This window comes from Ascaphus truei, chromosome 2, assembly GCF_040206685.1.
Source record: "Ascaphus truei isolate aAscTru1 chromosome 2, aAscTru1.hap1, whole genome shotgun sequence".
Taxonomy (NCBI): domain Eukaryota; kingdom Metazoa; phylum Chordata; class Amphibia; order Anura; family Ascaphidae; genus Ascaphus; species Ascaphus truei.
In genome coordinates, this window is record NC_134484.1 from 253,990,178 (window position 1) to 254,012,018 (window position 21,841).

General features: G+C 46.3%; 1 protein-coding gene across 1 annotated transcript in view; it reads left to right on the forward strand.

Moving 5' to 3' along the window:
* Window positions 1-21,841, forward strand: part of LOC142487226 (uncharacterized) — a 155,481-nt gene that overhangs the window by 75,990 nt on the left and 57,650 nt on the right. Inside the window, exon 4 of the mRNA XM_075586117.1 lies at window positions 14,431-14,505. The gene's annotated coding sequence lies outside the window, so the exon portion shown is untranslated. The remainder of the gene's footprint in view (window positions 1-14,430; window positions 14,506-21,841) is intronic.

The window sequence follows — 21,841 nt, forward strand, 5'->3', positions numbered from 1 at the left end:
CCACGATTCCATGGTGAATCAGCTCATGTAAGCTGACTATTATTGTTAAAGTCTTGGCGAATCTGACGCAGCGGTTCCAGGAGTGATTGCACGCTCTCCATGGTGTAACAAGAGAGGCTATCCGCCCACACGCCAGCCGGCGTGTGCAACCCCTAACCAACGGAGGATCTCCGGTCTCCGGTGCAGTTGCAGACTACAGCTAAAGAGAGGGGATACTCTCAGATTTATCCACCGCTTGCCCTTATCATCTATCTGGTGAGTGGGCATTTCTATCTTTGCAGCAGTGTGTCGATCTGACCTACTTTCATTGTTTATGTATTATTATTTATTTTATTATTTTTTTATTTTTCATATGTCCCATATATGTTTTATTAAATGTTTTTAATTTAATTATTAACTGTCCATTTCTCAGCTGTTTGTTATTTTTGTTGTATGTATGTTCGTTTACTTACCAAACAGTATTATGCTATGCAATTTGTTTCTCTTATTTTAAGCTTTTATTCACCACTTGGAGCCATTTCCAGATCTTCAAACAGGCTTGGTTTTTATATCCTTTTCTATATATTACTAGCTGAGAGACCCAGCGTTGCCCGGGATGTGAACCGTGCTCACACTGACACACACTGCTCATTGTTCACACTGCACACTGCACACACACACTGCACACTGCACACACATTGCTCATTGGTCGCACTGACGCACACTGCGCACACACAGCTCACAGTGACACACACTGCACACTGCACACACACTGGTCACACTGACACACACTGCACACTGCACACACTGCTCACTGCACACACTGCACACACACACATACACAGCTCATTGCTCACACTGACACACTGCACACTGCACACACACTGCACACACTAACACACACTGCATACTGCACACACACTGCTCAATGGTCACACTGCACACTGCACACACACTGCTCAGACTGACACACACTGCATACTGCACACACACTGCTCATTGGTCACACTGCACACACTGACACACTGCTCATTGCTCACACTGCACAGTGCACCACACACACACACACACACACACACACACACACACACACACACACACACACACACACACACACACACACACACACACACACACAGTTACAGACAATCACAGACAGTTACACACACTCACACACAGTCACACACACTTTCACAGTTTCAAACAGTTTCACACAGTCATAGACACTTACACAGACTTACACACACTCACACACTCTCACACTGTGAAACACTTACACACACAGTTACAAACAGTCACACACAGTCACAGACACTTACACACAGTTTCACACAGTCACAGACACTTACACACACTTACACACAGTCACAGACACTCACACACAGTCTCACACAATTACACACACCAGCACCAACACCCGCTCCCCCCCCCTCCTCCTGCGCAGGCAGCGGGGACAACGGTGGGGAGAAGGTGAAGCGGGGACCGGAGGGGCATCCCCCCTCCCATCTCACGTCCCGCGGCCTGTCACGCGGTGACAGGAGGGAGCTGGGAGCGGAGGGGCATCCCCCCTCCCATCTCATGTCCCGCAGCAACAGGGGGGAGCCGGGACCGGAGGGACATCCCCCCTCCCATCGCACGTCCCGCGGCCTGTCACGCGGTGACAGGGGGGAGCCGGGAGCGGAGGGGCATCCCCCCTCCCATCTCACGTCCCGCGGCCTAGGGGGGAGCCGGGAGCGGAGGGGCAAGAGCAGCACGTAGCATGTGGAGGGGGGGGGGAACTCACCCGTCCTGCCGCTGCCTCACTCATCCTGCCGCTGCCTCACTGATCCGGCCGCTGCCTCACTCATCCGGCCGCTCCCACGTGGATGTGAGGCGGGAGGCCGCGTGTTGTGGCCGCTCCCCCGCGTGTGTCGCGGGCGCTCGCTCCGCTCCCCCGTAGTGGCGCCGGGGTGTGAGCGGGGGGGTTGGGGGGTGTGAGCTTGGGGGGGGATGAGCTTTGGGGGGGGTGAGGTGTGTGTGAGCTTGGGGGGGTGGGAATGTGTGTGTGTGTGTGTGTACACGGGACTCCGGGTAAGTTCGGGCACAGGGAGGGTGGGGGGGGGGGTGTGCAAGTTGAGGTGCGGTCCAGCTGATGGGGGAGAGTGAGAGGCACCGGGAGGGGATTGTGTGTGTGTGTCCCCGTCCGTGTCCGTGTGTGTGTGTGTGTCCCTGTGTGTGTGTGTGTGTGTGTGTCCCTGTGTGTCCTTTGGCCCGTCACTCCGCCTCAGGCCAATGAGAGGTGTGCGGGGGCGGGCCAAGGGACCAATGAGATTTCCCCTAGGGACACCGGACATCCAGGCAGGCAGGCAGGCAGGCATACAGTGCTTTCAATTATATAGTATAAGATTAGGCGCTTTAGATACATATCCTTTTTCATTAGCATCTGCTGTACAATACGCTTTCTGACCAGCAGGCTTAAGGAGGATTTGTTCCTGTAAAGTACACCTAGTTTGGCATAGGTTTTGGATGTCAGGGTATCAATGTACATTCCGAATGTTAAGTGGGAGTCAAACCATATGCCCAGGTATTTAAAACTAGTAACAGGAGTTAGGGTGGTGTTAGCATTGGTTCTGATCTGGAGCTCAGTCACTGGAAGCTTTCAAAATGTAGTCTTGGTCCCAAATACCATTGTTACAGTCTTGTCAGTGTTTAAAAACAGTTTGTTTTGGGAAATCCAGTTTTCGAGTTTTAAAAAGTCAGATTGAAGTATGTATTCAAGGTCAGAGAGACTATGGCTGTGTGCATATAGGATTGTGTCATCTGCATACATGTGTATTGAGGCTTCCTTACAAGCTGTGGGAAGATCATTGATGAACACTGAGAAGAGTAGGGGCCCCAGAACAGAGCCTTGCGGGACACCACAGGTGATATCAAGGGGGTTGAATTTAGAGCCTGAGATGGACACATGCTGGAATCTACCTGATAGGTAGGACTGAAACCAGTTTAAAGCATGCTTCCCTATTCCAGAGCTCTGGAGTTTGTTAAGCAGGATAGCATGATCAACAGTATCCAAAGCCTTTGTAAAATCTAGGAATACTGCACCAGTGTCACGCCTGTATGCCCGCAGACCTGGCAAGACCCCAATACCGAGGTGGGAACGGTATTACACCACACACCCACAGCAGTGGGAGCAAGCCCGGAGTGTGGTATTGCGTTGCTGGGCCTGTTGAGAGAGTGGTTAAGATACTTGCAACGTCTGAAGGGTTAAGCATAATAACGGTCGTGTCCGTGTGCCAATGTCCAGGGGTCCAGGGGTCCAGAGAGTAGAGTAGTCAGAGTTCAAAGCCAGGTCCAAGGATTCCAGAGGTCAGCAAGGTAGAGTTCATAGCAAGGTTCAAGGGGTACAGAGAGCAGGGTAGTCCAGGACAAGCAGGGGTCAAAGCCAGGGAAATCCAAAGTAACACAGGAGCAGGATACAGCAGGGACACAGAGGGAGCACAGCATAGGTCAGCACACACAGGGAAACAGGAACTATGCAGAGCGACGATAAAGAGGACAGACAGGGATTATAAAGAGAGACACACTAATGGGAGAGAGGGGAGGAGCAGAGAGAGAAGTGGGAGACAACAAGTATAGATCAGGGAGAGAAGAGGAGGAGACAGAAGGATCAGAGAGTGAGATCGCCTGCAAGGAATGGGGGGAGGAGTCAGGAGCGTGACAGGGCTTAGAAGAGGAGCGTGTGCGTGCGCCCTCTGTAAGCCGAGGGTGCGCGCGCACAGGCTGTGTCACCAGCCGCGCGGAGCGCCGCGCCGCTGGCACCCCGGCGGAGGGGAGCAGAGGACTGTACGGGACCGCCACTGGAGGAGAGGTACATGCAGCAGGCACAGGGAGTGACTGGTAGTGAGGAGTGTTGCCGCAGCGGCTCGGGGACCGCGCGGGTGCGCGCAACCTGCGGGGCATGCGCTGAGGCAATGGAGCAGTGAGAGAGGGAGACGGAGCGGGACAGGAGTGGGTAGGTGCAGAGGAATTGGCCAGAGAGGGGACAGAGGGAGAGAAAGAAGGGGAAGGAATCCCCTGAATCGTCACAACCAGTGAGTTGACCCCGTTCCATTCCACACTGGATTTCATTGCAAACTTTTAGCAGGGTAGTTACGGTAGAGTGTTTGGGGCGAAAGCCAGATTGGAATTGGCTAGGGAAATTTGTCTTGTTATAGTAATCGCTTAATTGGGAGTGGACACATTTTTCCATGACTTTGGATAGGATTGGGAGAAGGGAGATTGGCCTGTAGTTGGACCCCGGGTTACATAATCATTTAACTACCAAACCCAAAACAGCTTTTAGAAAACCAAAGAATCTAAAAAACGTATTGGCGCCTAGTGCACTTAAGAAAAGTACCACAATGCAATATCCTAGTGGCAACTTTCTGCAGAAACCCAAAGGGAATTTTGTGTGTGGCAAATGTGTGATGTGTTCATATATGTCACGTGACAAAAGCATATATGATACTAGAAATAAGGAACATCCTATTAATGATTTTATCAATTGCCACACACCCTTTGTGGTGTATGTAATTAACTGTCCGTGCAATCTAAGATATGTAGGGGAAACCATTAGATCCTTGAAAACTAGAATTGGTGAACATATCAATGGGATCAAAAATGCTCAATGTAATTTGGATAAAGGGAAGAAAATCCATAGTTTATCCCAGCATTTTTTGACCCATCACCAAGGGAAAAGCAACGGACTACGTTTTAGGGGAGTGGAAGTAGTTGTAAGAGATCCCAGAAGAGGGGATTGTGATCTGAAACTCTTACAAAGAGAACAATATTGGATTTTTACATTGGGGAGTAAGTCGCCAGGTGGGCTTAATGAATTAATAGAACTTGCCCCATTTCTTAAATAAATTACAGTACCTTACCCCCTATTCTCTTTCAAATGCATTGTTTCTGTTTTTCATTTCCAATATCATCCGTGTAATTATATTATATAATTTTTATATTATGTAATGGTAATTTTATGCAATGTAAAAGTTTTTATAATATTAGTCACAAGCTGTCAAATTATTGGTTTGATCATTTCCTTCAAGAGATGTTCATAATTCATAAAATATATTCAAAAAATAACTGTATCTACTTAAATTATATATATATATATATATATATATATATATATATATATATAATTTAAGTAGATACAGTTATTTTTTTTAGGTATTAGCTTATATGTATAGCCAGTACACATTAGTGTGTTGTATATATATATATATATTATCATTCTACACTATGTTCTATTAGGGATCATTATAGTTTAGTTTTGTGTTGTCATTATTAATGTCATGTTTAAGATTTGTGTTGTCTTTCAATTTGATGTTTATGTAATCACAGTTAGTGGTTTGTTCGTGTACTGAAGTTGATGGTTTAACAGGCTTAATTGCTTCTGCTGAACCTCGGCAGCTGTTAACATTGATTGGAGGTTTTTTCACTAATAAAGCAATTCCATTGGCTGAGGAAATGTCGGTCTTGCTATATCAAGCAACCATGAGTGTTACTGGACATACCTCCTGAAGAAGCGTCATATGACGCGAAACGCGTAAAGGTGACGTCATCACTCAGTGGAGAGCGAACGTGATGACGGAAGCCCAACCAGTTGCGGATACTCACCAGTCCTGCACGGGGTGTGTTCCCTTTCACATGTAAGCAGCAACATAATTTTACACCCTGAACTATTCCATCTCTAGTTCTGTGGAAATGTAACTTGGGGAACCTCCACTAGTGCTTTGACTGTGTGGGTTAATAGATCTATTAGGATTCATTTATTTTTTATTCATCATGTGTATCTATATGTGATTTTTAGTATGCAATTTTGAGTCAATTTATAAAGTTTTTCAATTTTGACTGATGGTTTTTCCTTTTATGCTCTTCCTTTTTGTGTAAGTTTTAATAAAAGGTTAACAACAATGGTTAAACTCACAAATAACAAATATTAAATGGCATTTATGAGTGCAATACTCAATATTCAGTCCCCATCTCGGCTGCGTGGACTCCACGGTCTTTCCTCGTATCAGGTTTGTGGCATGGTGCTTCTCCTGGAAACCGGAAGTAGTGCAGATACGCTCGGAACTTAGTCCTCCGGCAATGTTGTATCTGCCTAGAAATTCTCCCCTCTCATGATTGATTCTATAGTGGTGAACTTAGATGAGCCTTAATCCGTCGTAGTGTACCGCTTCTGCCTTAGTTGAAGCTGTAACTCACCTAACGTGATTCTTTGCGTCTATGCAACTTCGTCAGAGGTTAAGGCTGTCTCCACTCATACTTATATCAACGAATGTTCAGCTGATGCATATCCAATTGTAAGGGAAGGAAGAGGTTAACTCCCTTCCTAGACTTCACGGGTGTCGGAATTCACACATGAACAGGGAGGTGTGGACAATCAACTCCTGATGTAACAGGGATAAAAGACAGGAAGCTGTCAGAGACAGGAAGACTGCTTTCCTCCACAGAGAGAGAGAGGAAGTGAAAGGTCTCCCAGCAAGGGAGAGTCTGGCTGTATTGGACCCTAGGGCTGAGAAAAGCAGGCCTGCAGGGTCCAGCTTGGAATCACCCCCAGGACAAACACAAGGACTGACAGATAAGCGAAAACCCTTTATTTGTTCTGGGCAGAGACTTACTTTGTTCCATATATCAGGGCATGTTTTGGGCTGGGAACCAGGTTAGTTGGCCAGCACCATTAGCTAGGGACCTGCTGGTGTAGTTAGTTTCCCTAATGGGAATAGGACTTTATTTAATTATTTTTGTGTTTTGCCTTAAAGGGGTATTAGCCCCAATGTTTTGGTTGCTGTTTGGTGGCAAATAACTCACTATAGTTAAGCGGAACCCTCTGTGCGTCAATCTGCCCTTGCCTACAGGCCGCTCCATCACACCAATATTATTTAGCTACTTGACCACTTGTACTGTTCTTGTCAAATAGACTACGATATGAGATTAAATAAGGTGATAACCATGGCAACCTTAAAAAATGCACAATATTTGCAGACAAACATTAACAGACTTTTTGATATCAGCCACGACCTCAAAATCGCCCCTTTCGAGAAACTGGTAAAGGATAAAGGAATCCCGTCAAATGAGATTTTTCGTTTTCTCCAGATTAGGGTCTTCTATGCCAAAATTAAGACCACTGAACCTGTCTCATTGTTTGAGAAGCTCTGTCTGGGAGCAGACTACCACCAGAGGTTCATCTCAAAGGTATATGGCTAACTCTCCCTTCCACCTGCAGAATCACAGGATAAGATTTTCTGAAAAAGTGGGAGTGATCTGGGGGAAGAGCTTGGAGGCTGACGCATGGGAGGAAATGTTTGAATCAGTGACTAAAAGCTCTATTTGCTCAACTATCCGGGAGAACGCATATAAAGTTATGACTCGCTGGTATAACACCCCTGAGAATATTGCTAAATATGTTCCGGGCTACCCCTATACCCCAAAGGCTGCGGTGAAGTGGCTACCCTTCTACAAATGTGGTGGTCATGTCCCAAGGTGCATGATCTGTGGAGACAGGTGAAGTCCTGGATCCAGCATATCCTCGGTTCAGCGATTTAACAGCCTTGGTTGTTTCTTCTAAACAAACCACTCCAGGGATACACAAGGGCTACAAACAAACTAATTGCCCATATCACCACTGCGACAAGATGCGCCATTGCGAGTCTTTAGAAACAGGACAAACTCCCACCAATTCTGTATATTAGAAACAAGCTGTGGTTTATATGTATGATGGAGAAACTGACGAGCTTCCTAAACGACACATACCACCATTTCCAAAAAGTCTGGCTCCCCTAGATAGTTTACGCAGGTAGTCCATATATAGATATGGATTCTCTGAGCCTATATCCCCGTGCCCAACTAGTCTCACTCCCCCTCCATAGAAAGCCCAGGTGTATCCCCGGCGCCCCCCTACAGAACACCTATTATTTCCTATCTGTATCCACTTAAGGCCCTCAGATCGTCTTTTTTTATCCCAGTTGGAGAAGCTGTCACACAATATTTGTACCCACCACTCGACCTTAAAACTGTATCCATGAGGATGCCGATGAGGAAGGTCGTGTGAGAGAGAAGCTCCACAGATCCTCGTGAATAACCACAATTAAAAGAGATTTCCCCCCCACTTTTCGACCCCAAAAATGATCTCCCTGGTCTGCTCAATGCACAGAAATGGCAAATCGGCAGAAAGTGCAACTTACTCAGGGGGTTACAAAGTTTTTCACTCCTCCACAAAAGAATGCTGAAGCGAGTGCTAAAAACCAAGATGGCGCCGGTACAGCGAGCGCACGTGGTGCAAAACAACAGGCATCGGATCGGGAACAGGAGGCAGACATACAGAACCCTGAAGTGAGCCTCACAAGGGAATACATGCAAGAGTTAATGACATCGATGCTGACAAAGCTTCATGTATCAATACAGGAGGATCTGAAAGCGGTTGTGACAGAGCTCAGGCAAGATATTGCAGGCCTGACGGAGCGAACCTCTGCGCTTGAGGCCAAATTGGAGGAGTCCCTGCAAGCGCAAACGGCTGCAGACGATGAAATCTTCAGGCTGGACCTGGAAGTCAGCAACCTAAAAGACAGCCTAGAGGATCAAGAAAACCGCGACAGACGCCAAAATATAAGGATCCGTGGCATCCCTGAGTCTATCCTCCCGGGTCAATTAAAGCCATATCTCACAGACCTGTTTTCCTCACTATGCGATGACCTAGACGAAAAGGATCTCGAAATGGACAGGGCCCACCGCGCTCTCGGTCCGCGGTCAGATGACCCGAATCGTGCAAGGGACATCATAGTTCGCCTGCACCGGTATATAACCAAGGAAAGGCTCATGAAGACCTGCAGAGCAAAGGAGCCTATTAAGTTCCAGGATGATTCCTTGCAAGTCTACAACGACCTGGCAAAAATAACAGTTAATAAGCGAAGGGACCTGAAGCCGCTAACTACACTGCTGAGGGAGAATGAAATAAAGTATAAGTGGGGTTTTCCGTTCAAACTCATTGTGCATAAAAACGAAAAGTTTCATGGCTAGGCCTGCATCCTCCTGCAGCTTGGCATTCGGAAACATCTGAGCCCTACAGATCGGAGACTGATGAACTACCAGTCAGAACAATTCCCTGTTCCTGGTTACCTGTTACTACCCCGTCAGCTCACCGGGATCAAGGCAGACAGACTCCTGGCCAGTAAACTAAGAGGGGTACAGAAAAGATCCCAAATAACAGCAATCAAGAGGAAAATGCGATACTTAACGCGGAAATATCGAAAGAGGAATTAGAAGCGGCAGTGCAAGTATTGAAGGTATCAAAGTCCCCTGGCCCAGACGGGTTCACAAATGTGTACTACAAAAGATTCTTACCTATACTATCCACGCATCTACTGAAGATGTTCAACTTCTTCATGGAAGGGAACCCAATCCCGACCTCAATGTCTCTAGCTAACCTAGCCATAATACATAAAGACGGAAGAGACCCGATGCAATGTGGAAGCTACAGTCCAATCTCCCTCCTGAACAACGACCTCAAATTGTATAGAAAAATCCTAGCAAATCGACTGAATCAAATCTTACCCAGGTTTATAAACATAGACCAAGTCGGATTTGTAGCGGGCAGGCAAGCTTCAGATAACACCCGAAAGATAATCAACATAATAGACCACGTTCACCTTACAGGAACCAAAGCAATCCTACTAAGTTTAGACGCGGAGAAGGCGTTTGATAGAATTGACTGGTTGTTTTTAGATAGCACCCTACGTAAATTTGGATTCAAAGACTCATACCTAGAGGGTGTCCGTAGACTTTATCAAGACCCTTCAGCAATGGTGAAACTCCCAGGGAGCAACCTACAACGATTCAATATTTAAAACGGCACCAGACAAGGATGCCCTTTATCTCCTCTCCTCTTTGCACTGACGATAGAACCTCTAGCATCAAAAATTCGAGAAAACGTAAACATCCAAGGGATAAGCATCGGAAACAAACAATACAAGATTTCGTTGTTTGCTGCCGATATAATCCTAACGCTATCCCAACCCCAAATTTCCCTCCCTAATCTCCAAAAAGAACTTGAGGACTTCGGATTAATCTCAGGATACAAAATTAATAGCGACAAATCTGAAGCCTTAAACCTAAGCCTACCAGAGCCAGAGGTGAAATTACTGAAGCTAAATTTTAACTATCGCTGGAGCTCCTCATACATTAAATATCTAGGAGTAAATGTATCCAGGAACTACCAGTCCCTATATCAAGCAAATTACCCAGCCCTATTTCGGAAAATTAAGGCCGATCTAGACAAATGGAACGGTTACCAAATTTCGTGGATCGGGAGAATGATCTCAGTTAAAATGAACATACTCCCCCGCTTACTATACTACTTCCAGACCCACCCGTTCCACATCCCTGGCTTAGAATGGAAAAATATACAGAAGCAAATATTCCACTTTAGTTGGCAAGGTAAAAACCCAGAACCACTAGGTCAGTTCTGCTCATGTCAAGGGGGAGAGGAGGCCTTGGAGTCCCCGACATACTAAGATACTACCAGGCCAACCAACTTAGACAGGTAGTAGTATGGAACGCTGAACCAGATCAATATTGCTGGTTAGATATAGAATCACAATACGCCGGCACGCCTTCTCTGTCAGCTTGTCTTTGGTCCCTGAACAAGGGAGATACGTTACTTAGTAAATTTAGCCTTGGGTCAATGAGGCACACATGGGAGATCTGGACGAAAGCTAAATTTAAATTCACAGCCACCAACTCCCAACTCATCCCAATCTTCAAAAATCCTAAATTCCCTCCCGAAAAAAATAAAAAAATAAATTCATTATAAGTGTAGGATTGTTTTATCATGGCTCTGCTGACTTTTTCCATCTGTGTCACAGTTCACTGTGGCAGGTTAGGAAGATCTCTTGTTGTTCTATTCTTGATTTGCACATGCTGTCTAAATAGTCCTATTATAGGGGCTTTATTCATCTAGATTTCTTATGTACATCTATTCAGTAAGAAGATACTCTTTTCCAGGGTAGTATCCTACAGTTTGTTAATTCAAATTGGTTGTTTATAATTTAAACTATAATTTTCCATTTTATACAACAAAAGAAAGGTGCTGGAAAAAGCACTTAAGCTTAGTAAGCAATAAAACAATAAAACAATACTGTGAAATGTACTCTAATAATTCAAGAGTGCAAAGTAAACTCATATAAATGTGCCAAGGCTGCCCGGAAACACTAATCGAACCAAATCAGAGAAAACAATGCAGAAAACATACAAACCTGCGCCTTAAAGATACAGTCCAAGTAAATGTCCAAATGCACTAATAAGTAGGTGGCATCTAGTCCTTATAGGATGATCCAATCATAAACACCTGGACTGGCTTGCAGAATTCGTGGATGGCGTCACGTGATATGTGAAATCAAACACAAAGAAAAATCAGAGTGTATACTGCTAGTTAAAATTACATAGAACATAAAAAACATACACATACAAAACTCCAATGACATACATCAACATAAAACAGAAGCTAAATGAACAATTAAACATACTGAAAATAACTATGTTCAATAAAAATGGAGATGACTTGTTGAAGAAGATCTGGTTATAAAACAAGAATCCTACTTACAACACAGCAGTTTGTTTCAAGCATGTGAGTCCAACTATGGCAAAACAGCTCCTTCTCTCTCCTCAGTCACCGGAGGGGAGGGGGGTCTGCTTTTCAAGGTAACGCGTGGGGTCAGACGTCAAGGCGATCTTGGAGAGGAGAGTGTGCAGTTTTCCAAGTGTGGTGCATCTTTCCAGCCAAATTAGCAAACAGCAGCTTTCCCCTGGCGAGCACATCAAGTGTTTGAAAATTACAACGGAGTGCACCGGTGATATTGGGAAGTTCTGCAGACTCCCCCTATCACCACCCCCCTCACGCCCCCCGGTGACTGAGGAGAGAGAAGGAGATCATCTTCAACAAGCCATCTCCATTTTTATCGACCATAGTTTTTCAGTATTTTTAATAAATTAGTTTAATTGTTCATTTAGCTTCTGTTTGTGTTTGTGTTTTATGTTGATGTTTGTCATTGGAGTATTATGTGTGTGTTTTTATTTATGTTACACTACCGACACACTTTATTAAAGTGTGGCCGGTTCCGCAAGCCGGGAGATTTCCCGGCTTGCTAGTGGCCGCCCCTCGATGTGTCCCGCGATGTGGGGGACGGCGGCAGGGGGTTCCGGGGGACCCGGCGGACCCGGCAGCGGGAGGGAGAGCGCCCCGATCGGAGGGCGCTCTTCCGCTGCTTCGGCGCGCGCCCGGCACCCTCCGGCGCGCGCCAGTTTACTGCTGCGGCCGAGAACGGGCAAATGCTCGAATAAACTCGGCCGCAGCAGTATATGTAATTTTAACTAGCAGTATACACTCTGATTTTTCTTTGTGTTTGATTTCACATATCACAAGACGCCATCCGCGAAGCTAACTGACGAGGTTAACTTTCAGCTAAGAGGTCTGGTTAATTAGTCTGGTCCCTGCTGCCTCATCAAATAGCTTTAAAAACCCCAGGCTGTACACACATGCAGCCTGTCTGAAGCATGGAGATACATTGAAACTCTGGAGGGAGAACAGCTTGATTTAAGGTCTTTTTTTACTGGGACATTTTGTTTGATGCTGAATTGTTTCTGTGGACTTTGAACAGAAAGGGCAGAGCAGGACTTATATTGCTTTACTTTATATATGCTGAAGAAATGCTCTTGTTATTTTTGTGTGCCATATTTTGAGGCTCAATAAAAAGCCTTATCAAGAAAACCCACGTGTGGTTGCATGTACCCTGCAACAACCGCGATCTGCGGTCTGCAGATATTATTTTTTTGGTGCGGGGGGGGGGGGGCGTGTCCAAAATGGGTCAGGGGACGGGGCCACGTGTACCTCGGTGTATACAACTCTGAGTGTCCCTTGGAAGCAGTCTCTTCCCTCTGTATATAGCATGCCACCCCTGTATAACGTGACCTCTCTCTCTGGGCACAGGAGAAGCTGTCCCTTGGCTTGCTCCGTCACCAGCCACAGAGTTAACGCTGTGCTGCGGTCTCCATGCTGTATACAGGGGTTCCGGTTTCCCTTCCCCCCCCTGGTTTGTGAGCAGTATTGCTGGGAGTGAGGCCTCTCTCTCTTCCTGGGCCTCCCGGTGCTGCCGCATCTCCACACTCGCAGCCCTGCGGCCTCAGTGACAGCGTGCCGGGGAGGTGCAGGGTCAGGCAGCGAGGTGATGTGTGGTGGTGCCCCTGTCTGCCGGTGAGTACTGCCGCGGTGTCTCTGTGTTTGGATGTTGCGGCACACCCCCTCCTCCCCTCTCCTCACGGAGCCGCAGTGGACAGGGACAGTCTGCGAAACGGGCATGGGGGGGGAGAAGAGGAGAGCTAACGGCTGCCATTCAGACTTGCCTCCCTCCCGTAGCTCCAGACAGCTCCCCTCCTCCACAGCTCCTGTGGTGTGAGTGGGTTAGAGCAGCGGTCCCCAACCTTTTCGGCACCAGTGATCGGTTTCGTGGAAGACAATATTTAGACGGACCCGGGGGGTATGTTTCGGGATGATGTCACTGTGTGTGTGTGTGTCACTGTGTCTGTCGCTGTGTGCGTCTGTCACTGTGTGTGTGTGTCTGTCGCTGTGTGTGTGTGTCTGTCACTGTGTGTGTGTCTGTCACTGTGTGTGTGTGTCTGTGTCTGTCACTGTGTGTGTCTGTCACTGTGTGTGTGTGTCTGTCACTGTGTGTGTGTCTCTGTCACTGTGTGGGGGGGCTCTCTGCCAAATCCCCACCATGCATGCACCTCCTTAACCGATTGGCATGCCCCCTTCTGCACCAGCACCACAGGGGGCATCCCCTGCTGCAGTGCCTTGTGGCTCATCACCTTCAGCTGGCACAGGTTGTCATAGGTCTTCCTGTCGTTGGCACACACTTGGTAGCTGTGCTTGCACTGGCATGTCCCCTTGACCCCTCTCCTGCCAGGCGGAGGCTTGCACAGCAGGCTGTCCCCACACGGTGGGTTGTCCTCCCGACCACACGCCTCACCCTCTCACGCAGCACAGGTGAGGCAGCAGTTGCAGCAGTCAGGGACATACCCGCTGGGGCTCGGTCACCTGGATACTGTACATTGCAGCGTGATGGGCAATCTGCAAATCCCCAACTCGGGAGCAGGGAGACCAGGAGGAATGAGGGAGACAGCCAGCTTCATCGCTAGATCCTCTGAAGCAGGAGAGAGGAAAGTAGTGACAGAGCAAGGAGAGGTTCTTATTGCTCAGGGGACGTCTGTTAGCAATAAAGCTTTGGGGAAAAAAAGTGTTGCTTTTAAAAAACGGGAGCCACGCTTACATTGCGATTATAAGCGGATCCGCGTTGTAGCAGATCACACTATAACGGGGTTGAGCTGTATATACTGTGTATATGATACTCACAGTGCCATGTGTTTGGTTCGCAGATGACCAAAGGTCGGAGGTGTGCTCTGGGGACACATTGAATGAACGGCTCAATACATGCAAAGAACCTGCCATTGGTAAGCAGTTGATAACCGTGAAAGAATAACCATGATTTATTTAACTGCTTCATCCCTACTACAACATCCGCACTAGCTACGTAAATGTTGTTCTACTTCTGTAAACATAAAAGGGTAATCTGTGGTTTTTGTTTTTTCCTATCCACCACCAAGTGGGGAAACAAAGCACCAGATTTGTGAAATTGTAAAGTCCCATAGGATACAATGTATTTTTTATTATTTTTGCAAGTAGGAACGTGCTGTATTTCTTTTTCTTCCAGTTTTGGGAGACTTTTATACATAACCCTCAATGAATTATAGCTAAAATTGCCTTTCTCCTGTACCTGCCCCTCTTATCCCCTTTCATCCCCTTGGGTGCCCAATGGACTTTCAGCTTGTTTTCTAGGATCTATCAATCTTGTTCTTCCTCCTTGTGGAGCGCTGAATGCAATTTAACCGGCAGAGGAATAATTTGATCGTTCCTGAGGAGACTCGACTAGGGCCCCCTATTTGGAAGGATACACCAGCATTTTTTTAAAATAATTTAGCTCTGCTACACATTTCTTATAAACTTTTTGTGATTGTACCACTTAAGATCCCCTTTTTTTTAAACTCCACTTGTCCAACTTTTGCTTCTGGATCCTTTGGTAGCACCCCTGTCCTAGTCCATTAGAGAGAGAGCTATCAGTATACACTCTATTGACCAGTTACAGCGAAGTATTCGAATTCCCCTTTCTCCACTCCAGCTACCAGTTGTATTCTAGGGTTAAGCCCTCTCCTAAACTTTAGCACACTATGCCAATATGGCAGGTTTTTCATGGACTGGAAGAAGACTCAGAGAATATGTTCTCATCAAGTAATACGATTCCCATACAAAATATCACAGATAAAATCAGGCATTATTTCCTGGGGTTATACAAGTTGTACAAAACACAATCACGCCTACAGTATGGTGGGAGATTAGAAGCCTACAAAATAGTCTACGAATAAATGTAAGCCCCGCTAAACAAATACAGGAACCAGAATTTATTGAAACTGGGATGCCATCATAACAAAATGTTCTCAAGATCTTATGCAACTATTGGCGGACCATGAATTAAATTAATTAAGAGATAAACGGCAGTTTAGAGAGACAAACTGTGCGACAAATGGGACAAAATGCCTACGTTCCCCTAATTTGAGCAACAAGTTAAAGCTAACATTGATAGATTTGTTAAAAAAACTAATAGACAGGAAATATAGAAAATACAACAGCGACTTAGAGGACTTTAAAGAAGTGAAAGTGTCGAGGCACCACTTTAGTACTTTAAAATATGTAATACCTAATTCTGGGGAATCATACACTGACTGGGATAAATCAGACTCTGAAACACCAAGGCACAAACAAAAATCTAAAAAGTCCAAAAATATAATGTAACACAAACTAATTATTTCAACGCCCCTCCATTATAACAAAACAAGAAGAAAGCGCAAGACCCTCATAGTGTAGTAGATAAAAATAAACAATTTATGAGTAAGGTAATAAATGCACGTACAGAAAAAATTAATAAAATGAGCATGTAGGTATAGTAACCAATAAAAGGACAGACGCTCCCACAGCTGCTGCACCATGTCGTCAAGGATTTTATCCTCGGATCAGGATCTCCTGGGTACTGCTTGTCTCCGCTCCAGGTCGCTTGAGAATCAACAGGGCACTGCACCGAAAGGGTTGATCTCCACTAGTGAGGCTAATTTTCTCCTCACCCGGCCACTTGATGTTCCAACAGAGCATTGTTTCGCTTGGGAAGGGAATCCCTCACATCAGCTGGTTCTCATACCATGTGACGTGTAGTGCGTCACCAACCCCAACAGTTCACTGGCGTGGTTACGGAGGGAAAGCAGATTGCTTACAGTTGTTTCACCCGGCATGGCAGCAGAGAGTGGAGCCGTAATGGCAGAATATAAGGACCAAATAGATCCAAAAAGCTTTGCTAAATTCAAGAGGTCTGGTGTATATCAGGTCACCCCTTGTATTAAACTCCAATGCGTTTCATGACGCAAGGTCACTTCTTCAGGGAATGCAGTAGTTGACTCCCATGATGATTTTTATAGGTAGTGGGTGTTTCTAATTGGCTGATGATGACTTGAAACATATGTGTGCATATTAAACAGACAACATTTATACATATCTCACAAAAACCTAAGTCTAAACATACAATGTTAATACAAATCTCATAATAGACCAAAAAGGTCACTAAGGGCATATAAACACAAGCTAAACTACAATTAGAGCGATATCATAATTGAAAAGAAACAATTGGATTACAATGATAAATAATATCTGCAGAGAGAGGAGATATAGAGAACATTTGGGGAAAACCCCAGATAAATTAGTGCAAAATACAGAGGCATAACTTCATAATAAACAGTACATTATCCCAAATTGTGGTATTGTACCCACAGCAAATTGTAATCTAGGCGTCATGATGCATACTATACTGATAATGTAACTTTATCATCATGATAAATAACCATGATAGAACTAATATAAAATATATATATATGGAGATGACGCTAGAATGCCAACAATAAATGGGAGCATCTCATATAACACTAAAAAACATGCATATAAAAATGTCTTTGGGCAGGATCAAACCGCAGACCATGGAGCATGGACAGAGCATCAGGACCGGGTTCTTACTGAAGGAGCCACAGAAGAGACTTAATTGATCAGTGACAGGATATCTATGTCTTCATTTAGACCGAGAGGAGCCATGGATCTAATTGTATAGATCCAATAGCTTTCTTTTCTTGCTAGCTCCCTCTCTCTGTCACCACCAAGTCTTTTGATGGGAATGACTTAAAGTCCTTAATATTTTAATAAAGCGTGGTCTTGATTATGATGTGTCTTAAAATGTTTGGATACACTATGATTTTCAAACCTGATCTTGATGTTCCGTGCATGCTCCAATATCCGCCTCCTAAATTGTCTTTTTGTGCGACCAATGTAAGGAAGGCCACATGGGCATTCTAAATAGTAAATGACATGTGTTGTCGTGCATGTTATACAGTCCCTAATTTCATATGATTTTTTCAAATTTGGATTCTTGAGGAACTTTCTATCCTGATGTATAAGTTTACACACTAAACACCGGCCACACGTGAAGTTTTCCCTACGTTTTATCTGGGATCCACGTCAGATTTTCAGCTTTTTTCTGCGTTTCAAAAATGTCACTAGGGGCAAGTAAACTTTTAAAGTTACGAGACTTCCTAAAAATTACTTTTGGTTTATCTGAGATAATTTAACCTAATATGGGGTCGTTGTTAAGTATCCCCCAATGTTTGTTTAATATTGATTTGATCTTATTGCCCTGAGAATTGAAATCGGTAATAAATGGAACATTTATTTTGCTTTCTGTTTGACTATCTCACAACAGTATATCTTTTATTTTAACCCCTGTTTCTTCAACCGTTGGATCATCATCTATATCTGTTTGTATGGATCCAATATCTCATTTACGCTGTGTAAGAAGTTTCTTTCCCCCCCATCATCCATTAACTTTTTAGAGGTGCCCACTTCACGAAACAGGTTCTACACCGAAGACCAGAAGGGGCAAGAGGTAGACAAATTTGGGCTTACAAACCAACAAATACAAACCATAAATGACATATCAATCGTGGAGGATAAAACTCAAGTTACTAACCTCACAGACTATACACTCAATGAAAATCAATGCAAAATAAAAAAAGCCTTGTCTTTTTCACCTACAGCCAGTTTTGAAATATTTGATATATTTGACATTGTCAATCTATTCGTGAGGAAATGACCCCTACATAAGTTTATTTTTGCTAAAAAAAAAACTTGATTACCCTGAAGCAACTGGTCTACAATATGAACTTGACAAGATCTGGTGGATTTCAGAACTCTTGAGTCCCTACTGGAGGAAATCGAACAAGTTACATGTCAAAGCCCTGACTCCACGCTGAAGTTATATAGTGAATTTACACCACAGTTGGGGATTAGTGCAAATGTAGAAAACTTTGTGAGCTTGGTAACAAAAGACCTTGAGAAACTAGATGTGGATAATCATTAGAAGGACACAAAGTTGACAAACATGACTTGGAGGCTCTCAAACAACTTGAAGACAATGAGTCAATAACGTTCAAACCTTCGGATAAAGGAAGGAATATTCTAATCCTTAAAACTGACGATTAAGTCAGAGAAAACCTTACACTCCTTAGTGACAACGTGCTATAAGCACTGTAGCATGATCCATGCAAAAACTTTACAACATTCTTAAAGATGGGTATGTAAATAAACTAATAACAAAAAATAACTTAATTTGATGTAAAAAATACCATCATGGTGGCACTTGACAGCATTCCTAAGGTGCACAAAAATTCCACTAAACCACAAGGTAGGCCTATTGTATCAGGGAAAGGCAACTTAACGGAAAAAGGTGCCAATATGTGGAACAAGTCTTATAGAATTTGTTGCATCTCTACTGTTGTATGATAAAAATACAGTGGCGAGAAAAAGTTTTTGTACCCCTTAGATTTTTAACATATTTGAAGCCTAAAATATTATTCGATCTTAATTTAAGTACTAATAATAGATAAAGATAACCGGATTAAACAAATAACACAAAAACATGATACTTTTTCAACATGTATTTATCCATAAATCATTCATCATCCAATATCCATGTGTTAAAAAGTATGTGAACCTTAAATTCAGTACCTGGTGGCACCTCCTTGAGCAGTAACGACTTAAACTAAGCAATACCTATAACCGCTGGTCAGTCTTGCACATCGGTTTTGATAAATTTTGACCCATTCCTCTTTACAGAACTGCTTCAACTCATGACCCACTTTCGGTTCAGCTCACGGACGGATGGCCTCACAGTCTCCTAGAATCTTCTGATACAATGCATAGTTGTTTCAATGATTGCAAGCAGTTCAGGTCCTAAAGCAGCCCCAAACCATCACACTCCCACCACCATGCTTGACGGTTGGGATGAGGTTGTTCTCACCCACCCACCCAGTCACACACCCACCCACCCAGTCACACACCCACCCACCCAATTACAAACCCACCAAGTCAGCCACCCACGCAGTCAGCCACCCAGCCAGTCAGTCACCCAGCCAGTCAGTCACCCAGCCAGTCAGTCAGTCACCCAGCCAGTCAGTCAGTCACCCAGCCAGTCAGTCAGTCACCCAGCCAGTCAGTCAGTCACCCAGCCAGTCAGTCACCCAGCCAGTCAGTCACCCAGACAGTCAGTCACCAAGACAGTCAGTCAGCCAGTCAGTCACCCAGCCAGCCAGCCAGCCAGTCAGTCAGTGAGTCACCCAGCCAGTCAGTCAGTCACCCAGCCAGTCAGTCAGTCACCCAGCCAGTCAGCCAATCACCCAGTCAGTCACCCAGCCAGTCAGTCAGTCACGCAGCCAGTCAGTCAGTCACCCAGCCAGTCAGTCACCCAGACAGTCAGTCACCCAGCCAGTCAGTCAGTCACGCAGCCAGTCAGTCAGTCACCCAGCCAGCCAGTCAGTCAGTCAGTCACCCACCCAGCCAGTCAGTCAGTGAGTCACCTAGCCAGTCAGTCAGTCACCTAGCCAGTCAGTCAGTCAGTCAGTAAGTCACCTGGCCAGTCAGTCAGTCACCTGGCCAGTCAGTCAGTCACCTGGCCAGTCAGTCAGTCAACCGGCCAGTCAGTCAGTCACCCGGCCAGTCAGTCAGTCACTCACCCAGCAAGTCAGTCAGCCAGTCACCCAGCAAGTCAGTCACCCAGCCAGTCAGCCAGCCAGTCAGTCAGTCAGTCACCCAGCCAGCCAGTCAGCCAGCCAGTCAGTCAGTCAGCCAGCCAGCCAGTCAGTCACCCAGCCAGTCAGTCAGTCACCCAGCCAGTCAGTCACCCAGCCAGTCAGTCACCCAGCCAGTCAGTCAGTCACCCAGCCAGTCAGTCAGTCACCCAGCCAGTCAGTCACCCGGCCAGTCAGTAACCCAGCCAGCCAGTCAGTCACCCAGCCAGTCAGTCACCCAGCCAGTCAGTCACCCAGCCAGCCAGTCAGTCAGCCAGTCACCCAGCAAGTCAGTCACCCAGCCAGTCAGTCACCCAGCCAGTCAGCCAGCCAGTCAGTCAGTCAGTCACCCAGCCAGTCAGTCACCCAGCCAGTCAGTCAGTCACCCAGCCAGTCAGTCACCCAGCCAGTCAGTCACCCAGCCAGCCAGTCAGTCACCCAGCCAGTCAGTCAGTCACCCAGCCAGTCAGTCAGTCACCCACCCAGTCAGTCAGTCACCCAGCCAGTCAGTCACCCACCCAGTCAGTCCGTCACCCAGCCAGTCAGTCCGTCACCCAGCCAGTCAGTCCGTCACCCAGCCAGTCAGTCAGTCACCCACCCAGTCAGTCCGTCACCCACCCAGTCAGTCAGTCAGTCACCCACCCAGTCAGTCAGTCACCCACCCAGTCAGTCAGTCACCCACTCAGTCAGTCAGTCACCCACCCAGTCAGTCAGTCACCCACCCAGTCAGTCAGTCACCCACCCACCAAGTCAGTCAATCACCCACCCAGTCAGTCAGTCACCCACCCAGTCAGTCACCCACTCACCCAGTCAGTCACCCACTCACAAAGTCAGTCACCCACTCACCCAGACAGTCACCCACTCACCCAGTCAGTCACCCACTCACCCAGTCAGTCACCCACTCACCCACTCAGTCACCCAGTCAGTCACCCACTCACCCAGTCAGTCACCCACTCACCCAGTCAGTCACTCACTCACCCAGTCAGTCACCCACCCATTCAGTCACTCACCCAGTCGGTCACCCAGCCAGTCACTCACCTCACCCAGTCAGTCACCCAGCCAGTCAGCCAGTCAGTCAGTCACCCAGGCAGTCAGTCAGTCACCCAGCCAGTCAGTCACCCAGCCAGCCAGTCAGTCACCCAGCCAGTCAGTCACCCAGCCAGCCAGTCAGTCAGTCACCCACCCAGTCAGTCAGTCAGTCACCCAACCAGTCAGTCAGTCACCCAGGCAGTCAGTCACCCAGCCATTCAGTCAGTCACCCTGCCAGTCAGTCAGTCAGTCACCCAGCCAGTCAGTCAGTCACCCAGCCAGTCAGTCAGTCAGTCACCCAGCCAGTCAGTCAGTCAGTCACCCAGCCAGTCAGTCAGTCAGTCAGTCACCAAGCCAGTCAGTCACCCAGCCAGTCAGTCACCCAGCCAGTCAGTCAGTCACCCAGCCAGTCAGTCAGTCACCCAGCCAGCCAGTCAGTCACCCAGACAGTCAGTCAGTCACCCAGCCAGTCAGTCAGTCAGTCAGTCACCCACCCAGTCAGTCACCCATTCAGTCAGTCAGTCACCCACCCAGTCAGTCACCCAGCCAG